This window comes from Pezoporus flaviventris, unplaced genomic scaffold (assembly GCF_033815535.1).
Source record: "Pezoporus flaviventris isolate CSIRO_AGI_PZ_B2104156 unplaced genomic scaffold, CSIRO_AGI_Pfla_v1 ptg000038l, whole genome shotgun sequence".
Lineage (NCBI taxonomy): Eukaryota > Metazoa > Chordata > Aves > Psittaciformes > Psittacidae > Pezoporus > Pezoporus flaviventris.
The window spans coordinates 758,108-779,057 of record NW_026892586.1 but is presented as its reverse complement, the minus strand read 5'-3'; the positions used below and the strand labels follow the sequence as shown (position 1 = coordinate 779,057).

General features: G+C 51.1%; 1 pseudogene; it reads right to left on the bottom strand.

Moving 5' to 3' along the window:
* Positions 1–110: 110 nt before the first annotated feature.
* On the bottom strand, positions 111–18,758 carry LOC133275281 (kinesin-like protein KIFC3; annotated as a pseudogene).
* Between the last annotated feature and the right edge of the window lie 2,192 nt (positions 18,759–20,950).

The window sequence follows — 20,950 nt, the reverse complement described above, 5'->3', positions numbered from 1 at the left end:
TGGCAAGGGAACAGGAACCAAAGCCTTCATGTCTCTGAGCAGCTGGGTCTCAGTAGTGCCCATGAGTGGCCCGGTCCTGCAGCAGGTTTGGGGGCCAGGGCTGGCACATGTCACAGGGGCACCATCTTCAGTTTCCCTGTGGGAAGAGACACGCGGGTCACAGTGGGCATGGCCATTACTGCAGTGGCCCCATCGGCAGCATTCCAGTGGGTGCTGCGTTGTGCTGGTCTCACAAGCATCCCATGAGCATCCCTGCAAGTGGCAGAGCCCAGCGCTCCTGCCCTGCCCTGTGCGGGGCCAAGCAGAGCCCTCCACTGGCTCCCAGCTGTAGGCACTCACCTGGCATCTGCGGCTGCCCTTAATTCAGCCTAAAACCGAAGGGAAAAAGGTTCAGCCCATGGGCACCCCAGGCTGTGGGTTCACACCAGGGCACTCTTGGGGAAGTGTGAACTAGCCACTAGTTAATGAGCTGATCACAAATCATCTAGCTCCCCCCCCCCACTGGCTTTGCCTGCCAGTGCCTGGCTGGGATGAGGCTGGGGGCAGGAGCCTCTGATAATGATGATGGACCCTGGTGGGGTACCCAGGGTGCAGAGCAAAGCTGGGGTGTCCCACCACTCACCTGAGGGCTGGAGCTTCCTGCAGATGGAGGTGGTGTAGATGGAGAGCTGCCCCAGGCTGGGGGACACATGGCCCCAGCTGGGGGGTGCTGTAGTCCCTGGAGAGTCACCCTGGGTGGAGATGATGGGGTACGGCCCCAGGGTCAACCTGTGCCAGTCCCAGAGGGAAGAAACAGGCATGGGCTCATGGGCAATGTGGTGTCCAAATGTGCTCTGGGGTATCATGGGGCTGGTGTTAAACAGCTTGGAAGAGCCAAAGTGGCAGCATCAGCTGGATGCCACTGCTTGGGGACAGCCTGTGCCCCACCAGGTGATGGTCCCTAATGGAGGTGGCTCTAGGGGTACATCCAACAGCAAACAGCTTTGGGGCCATGCATGGGGGCAAAACAGGAGGACACCCGCCCCCCCCCCCCCCAGGAGTGAAAAGGAAGAGGATGAGTACCAGCGGCCCCTTGGTTACCTCTAGATGCTCCTGGCTGGGCCAGGAGCCCAGCTCAGCCTTGTGAGAAACTGGACCCAGCTCCAAGGAGTGAACCCTCTCAGCAAACTTGAGGGAGCACAGCGTCTCACTAGTGTTCTTCTTGGTGGGGGAGACCTGTGGGCAGAAAGTCACCCACCAGCTGTCTGCACCCTCAGGGCTGCCCTCCTGCTCCAGCCAACACACCAGGCCATGCCCCAGCCAGATTATTATTAACTTGCCGCTCCCAAGATAGCCCTGTCCATCCACACCCGGGCTAGCTCCATGTGATCTGATCGGATCCCCTATCACCAACTGCCCCTGGCTTGAGGGACAGCCAGGAAAAGCTGTGGCAGGTGGCAGGGGGCAATCACAGGGCAAGGATGGAGGGACTGCCAGAGTCGAACATCCTCCCAGCAGGAGAGGGGATGGGGAGATACCAACATACAAAGACATCGTGCGCATAGAGCCCGTACCCATGTGCAGGCAGGGAGGGCAGGAGCATGGCCCTCCAAGTTCATCCCCCATCCCTCAGCCTTGTCTGGGGTGCAGAGATGAGGACAGAACTTCCCCTGGCCCTGTGCTTGCAGACCCCAAAGCCAAGCCCTGTCCCACTCCAGCCCAGCTCCTGCCACCAACAGCCCTCCTGCTTCCCATAGCAGAGACCAAAGCCATCCCCCCACCCTACGCTGCTACTGACAATCACTGAGTGCTCAGCCCCTACCTGGACCATCATGAGGGTCTTGCTGTTGCCACTGAGTCCTGCAGCAGGTAGGTCAGCTTGGAGTTGCAGAATGGCATGTGGCCCTGCTGGGAGCACAGGGCATAAATTACGTCCCCCAGCTCCGAGAGGGAGTTGTTGATGTGCTGCCCCTCACGGAGCCAGCTGCCCTCTGTGCCTGACTGCCCCACACACTCCAATCCAGCCAGGTCCACCAGGTTCAGCTTCCCTGGGGACACACAGCAAACATCCCCTGGCCATGGCTGCCATCAGTGTCCAGCCCCACACACCCCCTTGGGGACACTGTGGCCCAGATGCCCAGTGAGGGTCTTGTGGCTGGGACCCACCTGTGGTGTGCAGCCCTGTGCTGCAGTCAAGCCTGCAGACAGTGACGATGAGGAGGGCATGGGAGTGGGAGCTGTGCTCGTTCAAGTTAGTGCATTCTGTCGCACGGTTGACATGGCCAAACTTGAAGACCTGGGGGAATCCAGGGAGATGGGGTGGGGTGGGGGTGGGTGAGGCCAAACTGCCCCAAACCCACCACAAACACCCTGTAACCCGGGCAACAGCCCCCCACAAGGTGCCTGGGTCCATTGGGATGATGACTGCTGTCAGGTCTCAGCCTGGGTGATGCAGGAAAGGCAGAGGGTGACAGGCAGGGCTCTGTGGTGACATCTGGTATCCTGCTAATCCTTTAGGAGCCACCTGGCCCCCACGCTTTTATTTTTAACCCTTTGTGGGTCACCCCAAGGGACAGTGACCATCACATCACACCCAGGGACCTATTTTAATCTTTGTTGATCCCCAGTGCTTCAGAAATACTCCCAAATCTGGAGGTCACAAACCACAGAACCCCCCAATGGTTGCCCCATCCCTGGCAGTGTTTAAGGCCAGGTTGGATGGGGCTTGGAGCAACCTGGTCTAGTGGAAGGTGTCTCTACTTGTGGCAGGGGATTGGAACTGGATTAGCTTTAGGGTCCCTTCCAACCCAAACCAGTCTGTGACTCTGTGATTGTGCCCTTGGTGCCTCCCCACACACCCCTGCACCTTGTTGATGTCCTCCACACTGCACCCTGAACTTGGTCAGCCCTGGCGCATAGAGCTGCCTGCTGCCATTGGGACACAGCTTGATCTCCAGCTTCTCCTGTGGCTCCTTCCCCAGCAGGTCCCTGGGTGAAGGGGTACCCATTATAGCCATTACCATCCCGGGGAAGTGACAGGTGCTGGGCCCCCTCCAGCACACAACCACTCATTTCACAGAGCTGTGTGCCCAGGCTGCCGAATCAGCTGGATCCTTCCAGGATGGCTTCACATCCCAGTCACAGCCCTTGGCTCTTGACTCCCCATCTGCCCAACTACCACCCAACCCAGACCTAGTACTTATTGCCATCCCTATTATTCATATGGCTGAATTCCCAGCCTCATCCAGGCGCCTCCTGCCTACGGCTGGGCTGGGGAGCAAAAGATTTCTCATGCTCCCAGTTAGTTATTTCTAACTATAACATCGGGGGAGGGGGGGGGGGGGGGTGAAGGGGCAGGGAGGAGAGGGGGATGCCCTGGCCACTGCATCAGTGCCTGGGAGTGCTGGAAGGGCTGGGAGCCTAAGTAACAGAGCTCAAGGGAGAGTGCTTTGAAAGGGCAGCATGTACCAAAATCAACTAAAAAATTAAAAATAAATCCTTGCACAGACAAATCCAGAGTCCAAGGAATAAGCTGCACAGCCAAGGCAGGGCTGGTGGGACAGGAAGAGAGCAGTGTGGGGTGATGCCCAGGTGGCCCACCCATTACAGCTTTGTCCCCTGCTTGTACCTGAGGGACTCATCATAGATCCTGGCAGTGCTGATGCTGATGGCATAGTCCCAGTCAGCTGCTTTGCTCTGCACCTCAGAGAAGAGGAGCTACAGGGCCTGCTAGTTGATCCCTGTGTTTTCTGCTGTTCCCTGATGGATTGGGGTGAGAAATGTGAGGAGGACGTGTCACCCTCTTCTGCACTTTTTTCCTGAGAAGAAGCAAAGCCGGGGGGGGGGGGGGGGGGGGGTGGAGGGCTGCACAAACCCCTTGGCAGCAGCAGTGACCATCACACCAGGTCCAAGCTGGTCACCAGCCTGGTTAGGGGAGGGTGCTGAGACTGGGCACCATGTGATGGGAAGCTGAGGAAGCAGAGGGAAGCAAAGCCAGGCAAATTCACCTCCATCGTGTAGGTTTTTCCTGCTCCTGTCTGCCCATAGGCGAAGATGCAGATGTTGTAGCCATCAATGCAGGAGGTGACCAGGGCTTGAACCTCCTGAAAGACCTGGGGGGGAACTGGAGGATGTCAGAAGATGGCTGTGTCTCTCCCATCACACCAGCAGCATGGATGGCAGCACCCACCTCCTCCTGGGATGCTTGCAGGGGGAAGACCTTATCCAGCTCAAAGGACACCAGCTTCCCCTTGTGCAGGAGGTGCAGGACGGTGTCATCATCAGCATCAAAGGTCACTGTGTTGGCTGCTTCCACACCCTCACCATCCTCTTTCGTGATGGGGAGGACTTGCCTGAAAACACAGATGTTTCCTTGGAGAAGGGGGTTGCAGGGATGGTGTCAGCCCCGGCACATTCTGCTGCCACCCCCTGTCACCGTCAAACACTGAGCAGGCTGAATGATGCTGACCAACACAGCTCGTCGCCAACCCAAGCATCTTAGAGGGATGCAGAGCACCCAAGCCATGTTGCTGGGGTGCAGTGGAGTGGTGCTCCCCTGTCCCCCCCTCAGGGTGCTCACCTTTGAGCTGCAACATCTCATTGTAGCACTTCTTGTGGAGCTGCAGCTCATGGCGGTACTTGCAAACAGCAGCTCCTGGTTGGTGATGTGCACCTCCTCGATGGCCTGGCTGATCTGGGGGGTATGGAGACCAGTGGCTCAGTGACACCCCCCCCCCCCAGCATCTCCACTGGCATGGGGTGGTAGCCCTGGGGATGGGAGGGTCTCACCTTGGCCCTGGCACTTCGCAGGGTCTCCTGGAGGAGCAGGGGGAAGTCTCAGACCTGCTTCAGGCTGTTGTAGTCGTGGGTGAGGGTGCACAGCGCTGGCTGCAGTGTCAGCAGGTTGGTCCAGATGCCTGCAGGCAGGAGGCAGGGTGAGGGGCATGTGGCACAACACCCCAGCAATTGTAGAGAGCTTAACAACAGAATGGCTAAGTAACAGAGGTCATGATACTGTGCAGCTGGTGGAAATATAGGCCTCAAGGCTACGGTAATCTTGTGGTTAATGTTCACCCTGAGTTGCTCAAGAAACAGGATGTACATCTTGCTGAAGGTGGCGCCACGGTATCTTGCTGAGATAGCGCCACGGTATCTTGCTGAGATAGCGCCACGGTAATGCTTGGGCAAGCTGGGACAAGCCGGGACATGTCGAGGCATGTTGAAGCAGGAGGCGGTCACGGTTGCTTGGGAGGCCCCTGCGTCAGCACGGGCTGACCAATGATTTTGCTGTATCCTAGCAGGAAATGTATCTAACACTGCAGGCTATAAAAAGGGTTGTATCTTGCTAAATAAAGGAGACTTGCTGACCATGAGAGCATGAGGCTTGTCTCCCGCGACTCCAACAAGCAATGGCCCCCCACACCCTCCTCACCTGCCAGGTTCTCATGCACTGCCTTCATCTCCACTTGGGCATGGGAAAACACCTCCTCAATGGCATGGTTCTCCTCTTCCTCCATCACCTGTGTATCCTCCAGCATCTGCCCATGGGCTCGCTCCAGATCAGCTTCGTACATCGTGATCTGGGTGGGAGAGGAGCAAGGGGGGTGTCATGAGCCGTGACCACCCACTACCACACCGCAGCACATGGAGCCAGGCCGGGTGGTTTCTGTTCTTTGTGCTCAGAGCTGAGCTCAGAGCTCAGCCGCTGTCTGCTGGGAGCTCTGCAGCTGTTGCTCCTATTCCTTCATCACCTGACTCTGCACCCCCACCTGCTCCTGCAGGTACTGGTTTCGGGACTGGCTCTCACACAGGGCTTATTTGGCCTTGGCTGATTCCACCTCCACCATCTTGATGGTGTACTGTGTGGGAGAAGCACCCTGAGACTGGGTGTACTGGGAATGCAGAACCCAAGGATGGAGATGTGGCTCATTTGTGAAGTCATCATGCTGTGCTGACGTGCACAGGGCAGAGGGATGGGTGACATTTGCAGGGCACTCACTAGGCACCAATAGGTGCCAGTCTAGCTCTCCTTGCCCAGCCAGGAGACATGGATCAGAGGGATATGGATCAGATGCTCTGAGGGCTGGAGCAGCTCTGCTTTGGAGAAAGGCTGAGAGAGCTGGGCTTGTTCATCCTGGAGAAGAGAAGGCTCTGGGGAGACCTTTTAGAGAAGCTTCCATCACCTGACAAGGGCTGACAAGAAAGCTGGAGAGGGGCTTTGGACAAGGGCTGTAGGGACAGGACAAGGGGGAATGGCTTTAACCTGACAGAAGAGAAACTGAGATGACCTCTTAGGCAGAAGATCTTTCCTTTGAGGGAGGTGAGGCACTGGCACAGGTTGCCCAGAGAAGCTGTGGCTGCCCCATCCCTGGCAGTGTTCAAGGCCAGGTTGGATGGGGCTTGGAGCAACCTGGTCTAGTGGAAGGTGTCCCTGCTCGTGGCAGGGGATTGGAACTGGTTGAGCTTTAGGGTCCCTTCCAACCCAAACCAGTCTGGGATTCTGCGATTCTATGAAGAGCCCCTTAGTGCTCACTGGGAGAGAAACAGTGTTGTTTTCACATATTGGGGCTGGGCTTTGCAATATTAAGGCTTTGCAATACTGGGGCTGGGTCTAAGTTACTAAGGGAACAAAACAAAGGGTTTGAAATACCATGACTCAAACAGACACACTCTGTGGTTAAAGACAATGTCATTTTTGGGTGACAGACACACTCTGTGGTTAAAAATAATGCTATCTTTTTACAACCTATGAAACTAAGCTGGTGAAAACTGGTTCTGTAGTTAAGCTGCTTCGCTGGGGAAGGGGATGCTGGCTATGGGGAGAATCCCAGGGGCTGCAGTGGAGGTGGGACTGCAGGAAGCAGGACTTGCAAAAGTCCCATGGAGAACAGTGATGTGCCAGGAGGTACATCCTGAATGCCACGGTGCTGACCAGGGTCAGCAGGACCAACAGCGTGAGTCCAGCTGGGTGAGCCCCTGGAGGGGGGATGGGATCCAAAGGGATGTGCTGGTGCCAGCAGAGCATCCCAGGCCATAACACCAAGTGCCTGCCCAGGCCACCATGCCATGACCCAGCTCTATCACATGCCAAGGTGCTGCCACCTCACTCAGATAACAACTGCCTTCACCATGTCTCTGATTCATCCTGGCATCCTTTTTACTGAATGAGAAAGTGCTGGTGGAAAACCAGGATGTGATCATGTTATTAAAGACTGCATCATTACACACAAACATAATGGAAGCCAAATTAAAATTAGATGGGTACCCTGGACAGCCATGTTACCTAATCCTTGTGTGTTCGGCTTCCCAACCTCCTCCTCCTACTTTAAACATGGTTTTCCATGCATTTAATGGAGCCACCGGTGCTGACAGAAGCCAACCTGGCTGTACATCAGAGCCTACCAAATGAATCCGTAAATGACTTGGTAGTTCCCAAGAAGAAATGAGCAGGCCTGACTCATTCCCAGTGAGGGGTTGAGTCACAGTGGTGGGCAAAGTGGCAGCCAGGATCCTGGCTGCCTGGTGCCCTTCCCTGCCTGCCATGGATTTCAGCTGCTGCCACCATAAACCTTGAGATTTTTAAGGCAGGAGGTGATGCTGGGAATTGCTTTGCTGCCTGCAGCAGATGCTGCCTGCTTTACAGGAAATGTCCTGAATACAAGAAGCAAGATATTTTTTGTCTGTGAATCAGACTTTCTACTGCTCAAAGGAGTTAAAGAGCCAGCAGACAGAAAATGAAATGCTGGGACCATACCATGGCTCTGCTGTTAACTACATGCCATGGGACTTATCCGGCAATGCCTGCAGAAGTGATCGCTGGGTTTTGTCTCCCTGACTTGGGCTGGATACCCTGGAAGAGTGACAACAGGAACCAGTTTTTCCTTCTTTACACACTGAAAGCTCAGCCCAGCTCAGGCAGGGGACTGTGACGTTCCCTTTGAACCCAGCACACACAAAACCCACCCCAAAATGTCTAAAGTTAACAAGAATGTCAGCTCTCACCCCTTGGGGAGCATGCAGGGATAGATTACAGACAAGATTACATGAAGCACCAGGGCTCTGCACACATCATCCACACTAATCCCAGGCTGGGACTGATTGCAGAGCCAGGTTCAAAGCCACAACCCCTGGATGCAAGTTAAACTGCTGGGCAGGGGTGATCCCATATGGATAACGCTCTCCTCCTTGCTCTAACACCTTCCTCCTGCAAGAGCATCCTTGGGAGAGGAGTTGCTACAGGGATTCTCTGCCCCGTCATGGCCATGAATGCTGCCAGCATTTCCACAAGTGTTCCATTTTCCTTAAGAGGGAGGCAGGAGCAGTGGGTTTTCTGGTGCTCACTGGCTCTGTTCACCCAACTAATTCATTGGTGGCCTGGTGCCATATGGCAGTTGGCTGGTGTTTGATTTCTACCAACACCCAAAATCCTCACCCCAGTGAGCTCAACCATATGGCTATGTGTACCCCAAAATGGGACAGGACCCCTGGTACATGCTGGCAGGTGCCAGGCGCCCACCCCATCCTTCCCCCAGAGTGCCCATGGGAGTGCCCCATCCCAGCTTCCCCCTCACCTGCTTTCTCCAGGTCCATGATGGAGGCTTCCTGTCCTGGGGTGGTCACTGCCAGCCTGTGGGGAGATGCCAGTGGCTTCTTGGTGCCGGGTGCCAGGGCCCGGAGCTGGTTTTCCTCCCGCCACTCCCCTGCTGCCTCCCACAGGGCATGTGCCCATGAGAAGAAATAGGACGGAGAGGTGAGATACAGCAACTGTGCATATCATGGATCTGGCAGCAGCATTTGTCCTGGGTTCAGCAGTAGCAGCCATTTTTTCTCCTTCTTAGTAGCTGGTGCAGTGCTGTGTTTATGACTTTCGGCCTGGGAACAGCACTGATAACACCAGTGTTTTTAGTTACTGCTCAAATGCTTAGTTTGACCAAGGACTTTCTGAGTCTCATGCTCTGCCAGGGAGAAGGGGAAGCTGGGAGGAAGCAGAGACAGGACACCTGACCCAAACTAGCCAAAGAGGTATTCCATACCACAGCACGTCATGCGCAGGATGTAACTGAGAGTTACCCAGAAGGGCGAGTTCTCTGCTCGGTCGGGCTGGGTATCGGCAGGTGGTATTATATTCTCTTCCCTTGTTATTTCCCATATCATTATTATTATTGGTGGTAGCAGTAGTGGGTTTGTGTTATACCTTAGTTACTGGGCTGTTCTTATCTCAAACTGTGGGAGTCACATTCTTTCGATTCTCCTCCCCATCCCTCTGGGAGAAGGGGGGAGAAGGGCGGGGGGGGGAGAAAAGGGGGGGAGAAAAGGGGGGAGTGTGCGAGCAGGCTGCGTGGGTTACTGACTGCACTTAAACCATGACAGCATTTCACTGGACTGGCCAGGAGGAGAGAGCAAGAAGGACATCCCAGAGGACAGGCTGGGAAAATTTGGGCTGTTCAGCCTGGAGAAGAGAAGCTGCGTGGAGACCTCAGAGCAGCCTTCCAGTATCTGAATGGGGCCTACAAGGATGCTGGAGAGGGACTCTTCATGAGGGACTGTAGAGATAAGACAAGGGGGAATGGGTTATAACTTGAACAGAGGACATTTAAGTTGGATATAAGGAAGAAATTCTTCCCTGTGAGGGTGGTGAGGCACTGGCACAGGTTGCCCAGAGAAGCTGTGGCTGCCCCATCCCTGGTAGCATTCAAGGTCATGTTGGACAGGGCTTGGAGCAACCTGGTCTAGTGGAAGGTGTTCCTGGTCTAGTGGAAGGTGTTCCTGACTGTGGCAGGGGATTGGAACTAGGTGATCTTAAGGTCCTTTCCAACCCAAACCAGTCTGAGATCCTATGATTCTATGACAGGGCAGGGGGGCCTGGGAAAACCATCCCTCCAAGGGATTTTGGTGTTGGGAAGCCACTGTAATGGACTTATAATGTTCCTTTTAGTTCTCCCCACAAACAACTCCTTCCCTCAGCTTGCTCATGCAGTTACACAGAGTAGTACCTATTTTTTTCTCTCTATGGCCTTACAAAACACCAGACCCTGTCTTGCAGGCGGGGGGGGATGTGAAGCTGCTTACTGGTGAGCCATGGCTCAGGTAACACCATGCCCTGTGGGATGGAACACAGCTCCAAAAAAAAAAGCAGAGAAGAAATAGGGAAGGAGGGAAAGGAATATACAGAAAGTTCCAAATTTCTGTATCTATTAGATCTATCACTAGCTCACAGGGAAAGAAAAATAAATCTGTTTTATTTAATCACCATTTATTAAAGCACTGTGGCACGGATACTTTTGGAAAGCTGAGCTGCCAATCGGCTAAACTCCATGGAGGTGCTCCCTGACCTGCTCAGAAGCAAGTGCCTTTCCTTACTTATGTTTTATCTCAGAGCCTGTGGCCTCATCCTGTGGATAGAGATGCCGGGAAACCCACCTCACCCTGACAGAGGGGTGAATACTCTGCACATACCAAATATTTCTGAGAGTGATTTGGAAGGAGGCAGCAGCATCCTCCTGGAGAAGCCACGCATCTGCTGTGTCTCTGCCTTTGAGACTCCAGAGGGTTTTGCCAGAGGAAATTCATCAAGGCTGCTGCGAGATAAGATGGTCTTTTCCTTCTTTTCAAAGAAGGGGAATTTAAATGATTTGCCTGAAGCCCAGAATTAAGTGGCGGCAACAACACCAGTACATAGTGTCCTGACACTCCCGTGCCACACTAGCCTTCCTACTCCTCCACCTTGCTGGCAAATACCATCTCAAGATGCTGCATTTTCTTCTCACCCTTCTTGCCTTGAGCTCTCCTCCTGCATGACCCAGAGGTGACACAGAAGATGTTATTATGGGCTGCTCCCTAGCATTTTTTGATGTCTTCTGACTTCTTGGAGATGCTCTTCCCTTCCCACCCAGGCAACAGTTATGCTCCAGGTGCATGGCATCAGGATCAGGGCAGAAACCAGCTATGGTGACAGGGGGGCCAGCAACTCCCACTGAGGGATGACCCCACAGGGTGCGGGGTGTCCTTCTCACCACCCCAAAAACACCTTCCCCCCAAGATGCCAGGCTGCTCACCTGCAGAGCCAGGCAGAGCACATGGGACTTCAGAGTGTCCAGCCAGCTCATGCTGAGGATTTTATGGTGAACCAGCGCAGGCAGCAGATGAACCTGGTCAGAGGTGTCTTCTCCACTCCCAGCAATGAGCGTGTCCTTCCCATGGCCTGAGACAGGGCAAAAAGCATCCCTGGATCAACCCAAGACCCCCAGAGGGATGTGGCCTTCACCCTTGCTCAGCAAACACACCAACTCCTCCCCGCTGTTGCCACTGCACTGGGTCAACGCAAATGGTGCATAAGTTTTATTAAAAATATTAATTATGTTAATTTGAAAAATTAGCCCTTCGGGGGGTGGAGACAACTAGTAATGACAACTCAGGGTGTAGCACCTGCCTATCCTCTGCAGGACCAGATATGTCCCCTCACTGGGGACATTCCACCCCTGCCTCTTGCCAAGTCTCTCTGCTTCCCGCAATCCCACCTCAGAAAAGCTGCCAATGCCAGCTTGCATCAGAGAAACCAGGCGGACAGACACTGCCATCATCTCTCTCCACCACCCCCAAGTATTTCCTTAATTTGTGTTCTCGGTTCAGCTGTAATAGTTATATTTCTCCTTCTTAGTAGCTGGAGCAATGCTGTCTTTTTTACTTGAGCAAAGCTACAGACAATGCAGCAACTCAACCCCCAAGCACAGCAGCTACACTAACCCTGACAACAGACAATGCGGCCACTCCAACCACAGTGAAAGACACCGCAGCTGCTCCAACCCCGCTGACAGACACAACAGCCACTCCAACCCTAGTGACAGACACTGCAGCCACTCCAACCCTAGTGACAGACACTGTAGCTAAACCAAAAGGACCAATCCATGCCAATATCAGTTGCCCCTGTAAGCAAGGGAAAAAGCAAATGAGAGCCACAAAGAGCCATTCGTGCACTGAAGAAAGATGAAGACCCAGTGCACTTATTACAGGGGACAGCATATGAACCAGAGTTATTAATACATGAATCAGAGGAAGAGGAAGAAGAAGAGGTAACTTCTCAATCCCGGACCTCGACTGAGCTGCAGAATATGCAAAAAGATTTCAGTTGTCTTCCAGGGGAGCACATAATCACCTGGTTGCCATCATCATATGCCTACTCATTAGCATCAAAGACCTAGAATGAGGCAGCACCACCAACAGTGGATGAAGTGACTAGTATCACAGTATCACAGTATGCTAGAGATTGGAAGGGACCTCGAAAGATCATCTAGTCCAATCCCCCTGCCGGAACAGAAAAACCTAGATAAGGTTACACAGGAATGTGTCCAGGCGGGTTTTGAATGTCTCCAGGGAAGGACACTCCACAACCTCCCTGGGCAGCCTGTTCCAGTATTCTGTCACCCTCACTGAGAAGAAGTTTCTTCTCAAGTTTAAGTGGAACCTCTTGTGTTCCAGTTTGTACCCATTACCCCTTGTCCTATCATTGTTTGCCACTGAGTAGAGCCTGGCTCCATCCTTGTGACACTCCCCCTTTATATATTTATAGACACTTATAAGGTCACCCCTCAGTCTCCTCTTCTCTAAACCATAGAGACCCAGCTCCCTCAGTCTTGCCTCATAAGGGAGATGCTCCACTCCCTTAATCATCTTAGTTTCCCTGTGCTGGACTCTCTCCAGCAGGTCCCTGTCCTTCTTGAACTGAGGGGCCCAGAACTGGACACAATATTCCAGATGCGGTCTCACCAGGGCAGGGTAGAGGGGAAGGAGGACCTCTCTCAATCTACTAACCACCCCCCTTCTAATACACCCCAGGATGACATTGGCCTTCTTGGCCACAAGGGCACAGTGTTGGCTCATGGTCATCCTGTCGTCCACTAGGACCCCCAGGTCCCTCTCCCCTACACTGCTCTCTAACAGGTCGTTCCCCAACCTATACTGGAACCTGGGGTTGTTCCTGCCCAGATGCAGGACTCTACACTTTCCCTTGTTATATTTCATCAAGTTATTCCCTGCCCAGCTCTCCAGCCTGTCCAGGTCTCGCTGGATGGCAGCACAGCCTTCTGGCGTGTCAGCCACTCCTCCCAGCTTAGTGTCATCAGCAAACTTGCTGATAGCACACTCAATTCCCTCATCTAAATCGTTGATGAATATATTAAATAATACTGGTCCCAGTACTGACCCTTGAGGCACTCCACTAGTTACAGGCCTCCAACTAGACTCCGCCCCATAGACTACAACTCTCTGGCTTCTCTCCTTCAGCCAGTTCACAGTCCACCTCACTACCTGATCATCCAGACCACACTTCCTCAATTTAGCTGTGAGGATGCTGTGGGAGACTGTGTCAAATGCTTTGCTGAAGTCAAGGTAGACCACATCCACCGCTCTGCCATCATCCATCCACCGTGTTATTTCCTCATAAAAGGATAAGAGATAGGTCAAGCATGACTTCCCCTTGGTGAAGCCATGTTGACTGCCCCTCATAACCCTCTTATCCTTGATATGCCTTAAGATAGCACCAAGGATAAGGTGTTCCATCACTTTCCCAGGGATGGAGGTGAGGCTGACCGGTCTATAGTTACCCGGGTCCTCCTTCTTGCCCTTTTTGAAGACTGGAGTGACATTTGCTTTCCTCCAGTCCTCAGGCACCTCTCCCGTTTCCCAAGACTTGGTAAAGATGATGGAGAGTGGTCTAGCAATGACTTCCGCCAGTTCCCTCAGCACCTGCGGGTGCATCCCATCTGGACACATGGATTTATGGATGTCCAGGTTGCTCAACTGGTCTCTAACCCATTCCTCATCGACTAAGGCAAACCGCTCCGTTGACCTGACTTCATCTGAGGTCTCAGGGGTACAGGGCTCTTCAGGACTGCCTGCAGCAGAGTAGACAGAGACAAAGAAGGCATTCAGTAACTCTGCCACCTCTGTATCTTCTGTCACCAGGGCACCCATCCTGTTCATCAGTGGGCCTACATTGCCTCTGGTGTTAGTTTTGTCTGCCATGTATTTGAAAAAGCTCTTTTTGCTGTCCTTGACCCTTCTCGCCAGGTTTAATTCTAAGGAGGCCTTAGTCATCCTAGCTGCCTTCCTACATCCTCTAGCAGCAGCCTTATATTCCTCCCAAGTGGCCAGCCCCTCCTTCCATGACCTGTAAACTCTCCTCTTCCACTTGAGCATACCCAGCAATTCCCTATTTAGCCACGCAGGTCTCCTGGCCCTCTTCCTTGACTTCCTACGTGGCGGGATGCTCCGATCTTGAGCTCGGAAAAAGCAATCCTTGAATGCCAACCCACTATCTTGGGCCCCTTTACCTTCAAACAGCCTTGCCCATGGGATTTCCCCTAGCAATTGCTTGAAAAGGCCAAAGTTTGCCCTGCTAAAGTCCAGGGTTGCAATTCTACTTGGTATTCTACTAGTCCTACCACACAAGACCCTGAATTCCACCATCTCGTGGTCGCTGCAACCAAGGCAGCCCTCAACCCTTACTGTTTCAACCAGACCCTCCTTGTTAGTGAGGATGAGATCCAGCAGCGCCCCTCTCCTGGTTGGTTCATCCACCATTTGCAGGAGGAAGTTATCATCCATACACTGGACATTTCCCCCAGAGAACCAGGGAAATACAGATCATGGGCTCCGGGCAAGAAGGGTGGGAAGATCAGCAACACCCTAATTAATCCTTGTGTTTGACAGCCACGAACACAGAGCAGTATCTGCTACACAAATTACATTTTGTTTTCCTTGATCTTGTCTATTTTTGTGCTGGTTTCTGCCTGGGGAGTTAGTGACAGTAAGCAGAGGTATATAGAGGGATGGGAAAATCAATAAGAAAAGATGTTTCACTAAACCAGCCCCCCGGCCATTAATCCACACATTTCCTGAGCGTGTAAAGACCTGTACCAATAACACAATGACAGAGGTTGACTCCCTACAGTTGAGCAGACTCCAGACTGGTGTAAAATGCAATATTTACACCTTTATTTTTTCCACTTACATTTTTTATACTGCTCTGTCATGGTTTAAACCCAGCTGGTAACTCAGAACCACACAGACGCTCACTCACTCCCCTCCCTTATTCCTCCCTCCACTCCCAGAGGAATGGGGAGGATAATCAAAAGAATGTAACTCCTATGGGCTAAGAACAGTCCAGTAACTAAGGTATAATACAAAACTACTACTACTGCTACCACTGATAATAATAATAAGGGAAATAACAAGGGGAGAGAATACAATTGCTCACCACCTGCCAACCGATACCCAGCCTGACCTGAGCAGTGATCTGGGCCTTCTGGGTAACTCCCCCCAGTTTATATACTGAGCTGCTCTTTCACCTCCCTGTACACATCAAGATGGGATAGTCTGCGTATCTCCATGCTGGGAAGAGACACAGGGAGGTGAAAGAGCAGCTGATAGGCAGCACACCATGGCCTTGAGGCTGGGTAAATATCCAGGTAGATGCTGAGGATATCTGCACCTCTGCAGAGGCTTCACACAACAGTTCTCAGCACTAACAACCAGTCAAAGGCAGCGGTGGACAGTGGCACTGTGTGCTCTGTGTGGTAGTAGCAACAAGACCCATATTAGAAGCTAACCCTGCTAATGAGGTTTAGCAGGACCCCGTTAGAAGGACATCCCTCCTTGGCACATCTCTCTGAGGTTTCTGAGGGTCCTTTCCAAAGGAGGCTGTTCACAACAGCACTTCTGCCAAGCTTTTGCCTAGATCAGCCCCCCCCCCCCAGATAATTCAGGAGCAAAACAAGAGCTCGGAGAGGAGGTGTGGGAAAGCTTCATTGCACTCACCTCTCAAGATGTGAAGAATAGAATTCAGCTGCCCTTCTCATAGAGGTCAACCTTGGCAGCAAGCTGACATCCTGATAAAGTCCGGTGTGGTAAAGCTCTGAAGAACACTGGCTTTGCACAGCACTGACACCGTGGCTGGGGCAGTGGGAAAGGGTCTGCTAAATTTCATTCTGCCTTTTTTTAATTGTTTGCTTATTTCCTTGGATCACAGGGTTCCAGTTTAAGTCCAACACCACCAAAATCACCAGTGCACCAGAAATCACCCGTCACCTCCCACAAAGCACGCACCCACCTGGGAGAAGAAATATTCTCCAAATCTTCCAATAGTTTAGTCACTATTTGTGTGATTTCCACACCATGAGAAGATGAAAAGATCCAAGCATGTCCTGGGGCAGGAGTAGGAGCCATAGCTGTAGGCTTCGCTAAGAGCTAAGGGTAGGATCTGCCTTTCTTTTCTGCCTAGACCTTTACTCACTGCTGATGAAACCTTCTGTCATATGACCCAGAATCATACAAGGTTTCTGAGCTCTAAAGATCTATTTTTATTGAGCATCTTTATGAATATTCCCACTAAATCTCAGGCCAGCCCTCTTGCTTCAAAATCCAGTCTAACGGAGAGGGAGCCCTGAAGAAATTGCTTTTTATGGCTCTGGGTGGTTAATGAGTGCTCAGATGAAGCATGAGGAGTTCTTCACCTCTGACAGCTGAGTCACAGCTTGGCCAGAAGCAACCAGGGGAGATAAACAACAAGGATTCTCTGTTGGTCTTAAGGTTGTCGGCAGCAGCTGGAGAGTGATTTATCCAAAAAGGATGTGGACTATGCTCACAAGCCAAGCACCGACCAAACAATAACAATAACACCAAGGTCTGTCCTGGTGTGCTAAGACTGAAAGATGCCTGAGGGTCCCTGTGTGGTGCCAAGACCGCCGTGGGCTTCCCGAGTTCAGGAAGGGAGAAGCCGTGTTGGTTGATTCAGAGAAAACTCCAAGGACAAACTCGCCAACAAAGTTTAAGTTGACAAGCAGGTATACTTTATTGCGGCACCGGGAGACACGGGGGATAGCTCTACCTAGCCTGTGTACTCATATTGCTACACAAGCCGTCCTTATATAGTCACTGGGCATACATGCATATTCATGAGACTCCATATGAATTGCATCATTTTTCAGAAAGTTTCCCTGCATGCATACAAAAATGTGGTGGTGGTCTCTGACGGTCATTTACTCCTTCCAACAATCTTCATCACTTCTGGCAGCCTTTGAAGCACGTGCAGTAGATGTTTACACCATCTTAATTAACACTACAGACATAGCAATCATCCTGTCCTTCTACTTATCAGTTAGTTTAACTGTAGCCCATCCTGGACATCTGCTAGTCCTAGATACTCCCCATCCCCACTTATTTTGTACTAAGGTCATAAGGACCTAAAACTATGTCAACTACAATGGTTTATCTTATAGAAGAATTCTCATTATGTTCTCTAGCTGCACTCTACTTTTTTTTTTCTTTCTGTGAATCATGCACCTCAGTTATTTTTCATTGCTACTGTTACAAAGCCATCAAACTTAACATTACTTAAAACTGATTCTACTTATTTACAAAGGTTTATATTTCATTTTGTGATTTTGTGCCTCCTTGTCTCATGGTTTCCAGCTGGGACGGGAAAGAGCAGTGCAGAACGTGCTCTCCTCTCCCAGCCAGTCGTCGTGGTTTAAGCCCAGCCAGTAACTCAGAACCACGCAGCCACTCACTCACTCCCCCCCTTTCTCCCCCTGCTCCCAGAGGGATGGGGAGGAGAATTGAAAGAATGTAACTCCCATGGGTTGAGATAAGAGCAGTCCAGTAACTAAGGTATAACACAAACCTGTTAGCGGTGAGGAGAAGCAAGACACGCCAACTCAATATGGGTGATAAGCAAACTTCTGCTTTATTTGTGGCGCACTTTGCTTATATCCTCATGGTGTTTAGCCACGCCTACTAGTCACAACAGTATTAGTTAGTTCCGCACAGCTTCCTTCACATTCTCCTCCCACATCCGGTTTTCGGTTACCTGTGAGGCCTACACCTTGCTTTGCTCGCACAAGGCCTCTAGGGATCCATGGCCTTGCTCTTGGACCCATTCTGCAACACAAACCCACTACTGCTACCACCAATAATAATAATGATATGGGAAATAACAGGGGAAGAAAATACAACCGCTCCTCACCTGCCAACCAGTACCCAGCCCAACCCGAGCAGTGATCTGGGCCTTCCAGGTTACTCTCCCCAGTTTATATACTGGGCATGATGTGCTGTGGTATGGAATGCCCCTTTGGCTAGTTTGGGTCAGGTGTCCTGTCTCTGCTTCCTCCTAGCTTTCCCTCCTCCCTGGCAGAGCATGAGACTCAGAAAGTCTTTGGTCAGAGTAAACATTACTTAGCAACAACTAAAGCCATTGGTATGTTATCAGCATTGTTCCCAGGCTGAAAGTCAAAAACACAGCACTGTACCAGCTACTAAGAAGGAGAAAAATGACTGCTATAGCTGAACCCAGGACAACAGTATTTCAGAGTCAGGTCAAAGCCTGTAGCATGCAAGCAAGGTGGTCCCCAGCCCTCATTGCTGGACCTCTGTGACCTGCAGCATGTTAATTTCCAGCCCACTTTGGTCATTTGGTTGGCTCTTGGCCACATTTCCCATGGAGAATCCACTCCAGCCTTGCTCTTCTCTGCAATGGGGCACTTGTGAAGGCACTTTCCCAACAGCACTGGATGGGAAGGCAAATATCTGGTTAGCAGCCAGCATGCCCAGCTGATGGCTCAAGGTGTCCAATCTTCCTCCAGCACCACCAATTCCTTATGTTCCTCTAACCCAGCACCAACTGGAGTGAGCTTCTGGTGAGCTGAGAGGTGGCAAGAAGTGGTGGGTGAGGGGATGCCCTCACTCACGGGGATGATGCGGATTCTCCCCAGGGATTTGATGGCCATGTCTCTGCGGCACAGTTGGCTCCGTTGAGAAGCCAGTTTCCACCCTCTGGAGGAGAAGGCAGGGCAGGTTCTGCCACAGGGAGTAGCCCCAGCACCGTGGCTGAGAGACTTCTCAGGTACTCAGCAAATATTTTGAGCAGTCAGGTCTGGCCATGGGGAAGCTGGGCTGCTCATGAAGCATCGGGTGACACCTCTTCCCATCAGCAGCCTGGGGCTGATCTTCACCTCCTTCAGGGTCCTCTTATTTTGCTGTGGGATTTTTCCCCTCTCTTGGAAAATAGATAGGTTTCTGTGGTGGGAAGAAGCCAGAATATATGTTAATGTTAATTAACACCTGCTTGCTTTCTTTTAAACAAATTTAATGAGCTCCAATACACCACAGAAGGGACTGAAGCCATCACTGCCCTTCACATTGCAGGGGATGACCTGGCCTTACCCAAGCTTCCCTAAATATTTCTTGTCCTCAGTCATTTGCAAGTGGATTCCTTCTGGGTAGAGGATTTCAGTGGGAAGTGTAAAGCTTTTTTTTTCTCCTTCCACTATATAAATATTTATATAATCAAACCAGGATACCTGCAGAAATTGAGCTGCTGTTCTGATTTGATATGAGTTAGAAAAAGCATTTAAATAAATAGTGGGCTGTAATGGCTTTCATAATTCCCTGCATCTACAATAAACACTACGTAGATTACTATGCCTTTGCTGTGGCTTTATTTCAAAACTCCAGCTGTTTCCCATTGTTTTGTTCCCAACAGAGACAGGCAAGTCCCCACGTGCAGTTCACAGATTTTCCAATAAACTACTTACAGGCTCAGAACTGTAGAATTACAATGGAATTGTAATATTTTAATCACCAGAAGGAGGGAGGAAAAAAGGCTTTCATAAATGGCACATACTTGCATGAAGATCTTGGTTTTCAACATGCAGCATTAGATGGTGATGGATACATAACTGGTAATTCTGGAACCGTGGGGAGATTTGAAATTATCTTCCTCTGCGATCTTTTAATGGTTTTAGTTGTTTAGGAAGATTATTCTCCAGGCAATAATTAAGGTCAAGGCAGGGTTCGGCTTACAGCCTGGGATGGAGAAGTGATCAGGTCTATTTGCTGGGGGGGCTGTCTAGAAATGACAGGCTGAGGAGATGGGCAACTCATTTAGTGCCTCTTGTTTGGGGGGTTACAATAAATTTGCTTTCTTCTGGATTTTGTAACACCATTCCTTCCTTAGTTTTGCTGTACTTTCCATGGGCTTCCCTCACATTGGTTCCTATAAATATCTTGCAGTGTGTACTTATCACAGACAGAATCATAGAATCATAGAACAGTTAGGGTTGGAAAGGACCTTAAGATCATCTAGTTCCAACCCCCCTGCCATGGGCAGGGATACCTCACGCTAAATCATATCACCCAAGGCCTCGTCCAACCTGGTCTTGAGCACTGCCAGGGATGGAGCATTCACAACCTCCCTGGGCAACCTATTCCAGTGCCTCACCACCCTAACAGGAAAGAATTTCCTCCTTATATACAATCTAAACTTCCCCTTTTTAAGTTTGAACCCGTTACCCCTTGTCCTATCACTACAGTCCCTAATGAAGAGTCCCTCCCCAGCATCCCTATAGGCCCCCTCACCACCCTTACACCCCAAACACACCTGAAATCAAAGAAAAATCCTGTAATGTAGAATCTCTATTAGCAACAATCTAAACTACCTGGACAAAAGCGCAGAATGAATAAGAAAGGCATTATCAGCACCAGATGAAGATGGGAAGGCATTGCATAGCAAATTCTGCACCATCCCAAGAGTAACCTCTACAAATGAAACTGCAGGCCAGAAAATGCCAGCACATAGTTGCATTGCTAAAGTCAAAAGATGAGGACATCTGCCAGCTAGACAGTGCCAAGAGCTCCAGGGCCAATCATGTAGGACTAATCACAGTCACTACAAAATAGCTGAACATCAGTTAATGACACAAGATTTAATTATCTCTCCCCATTTTTGTAGGGAACCAACTGAACACAGTATAAATAGCTCTATTCAAGAGACTATGTGAAATAAGGGCAAAGATGTTCCCTCAGCTTTCAGAGATTCTTTAAAGGGTGCACTTAAAGCATGCTGCAAAGAGCAAGAAAATCTGTAGTCACAGCAGTCAATTGCAGCACCTGTAAAGAAAGAGGCTAAACACACACACAC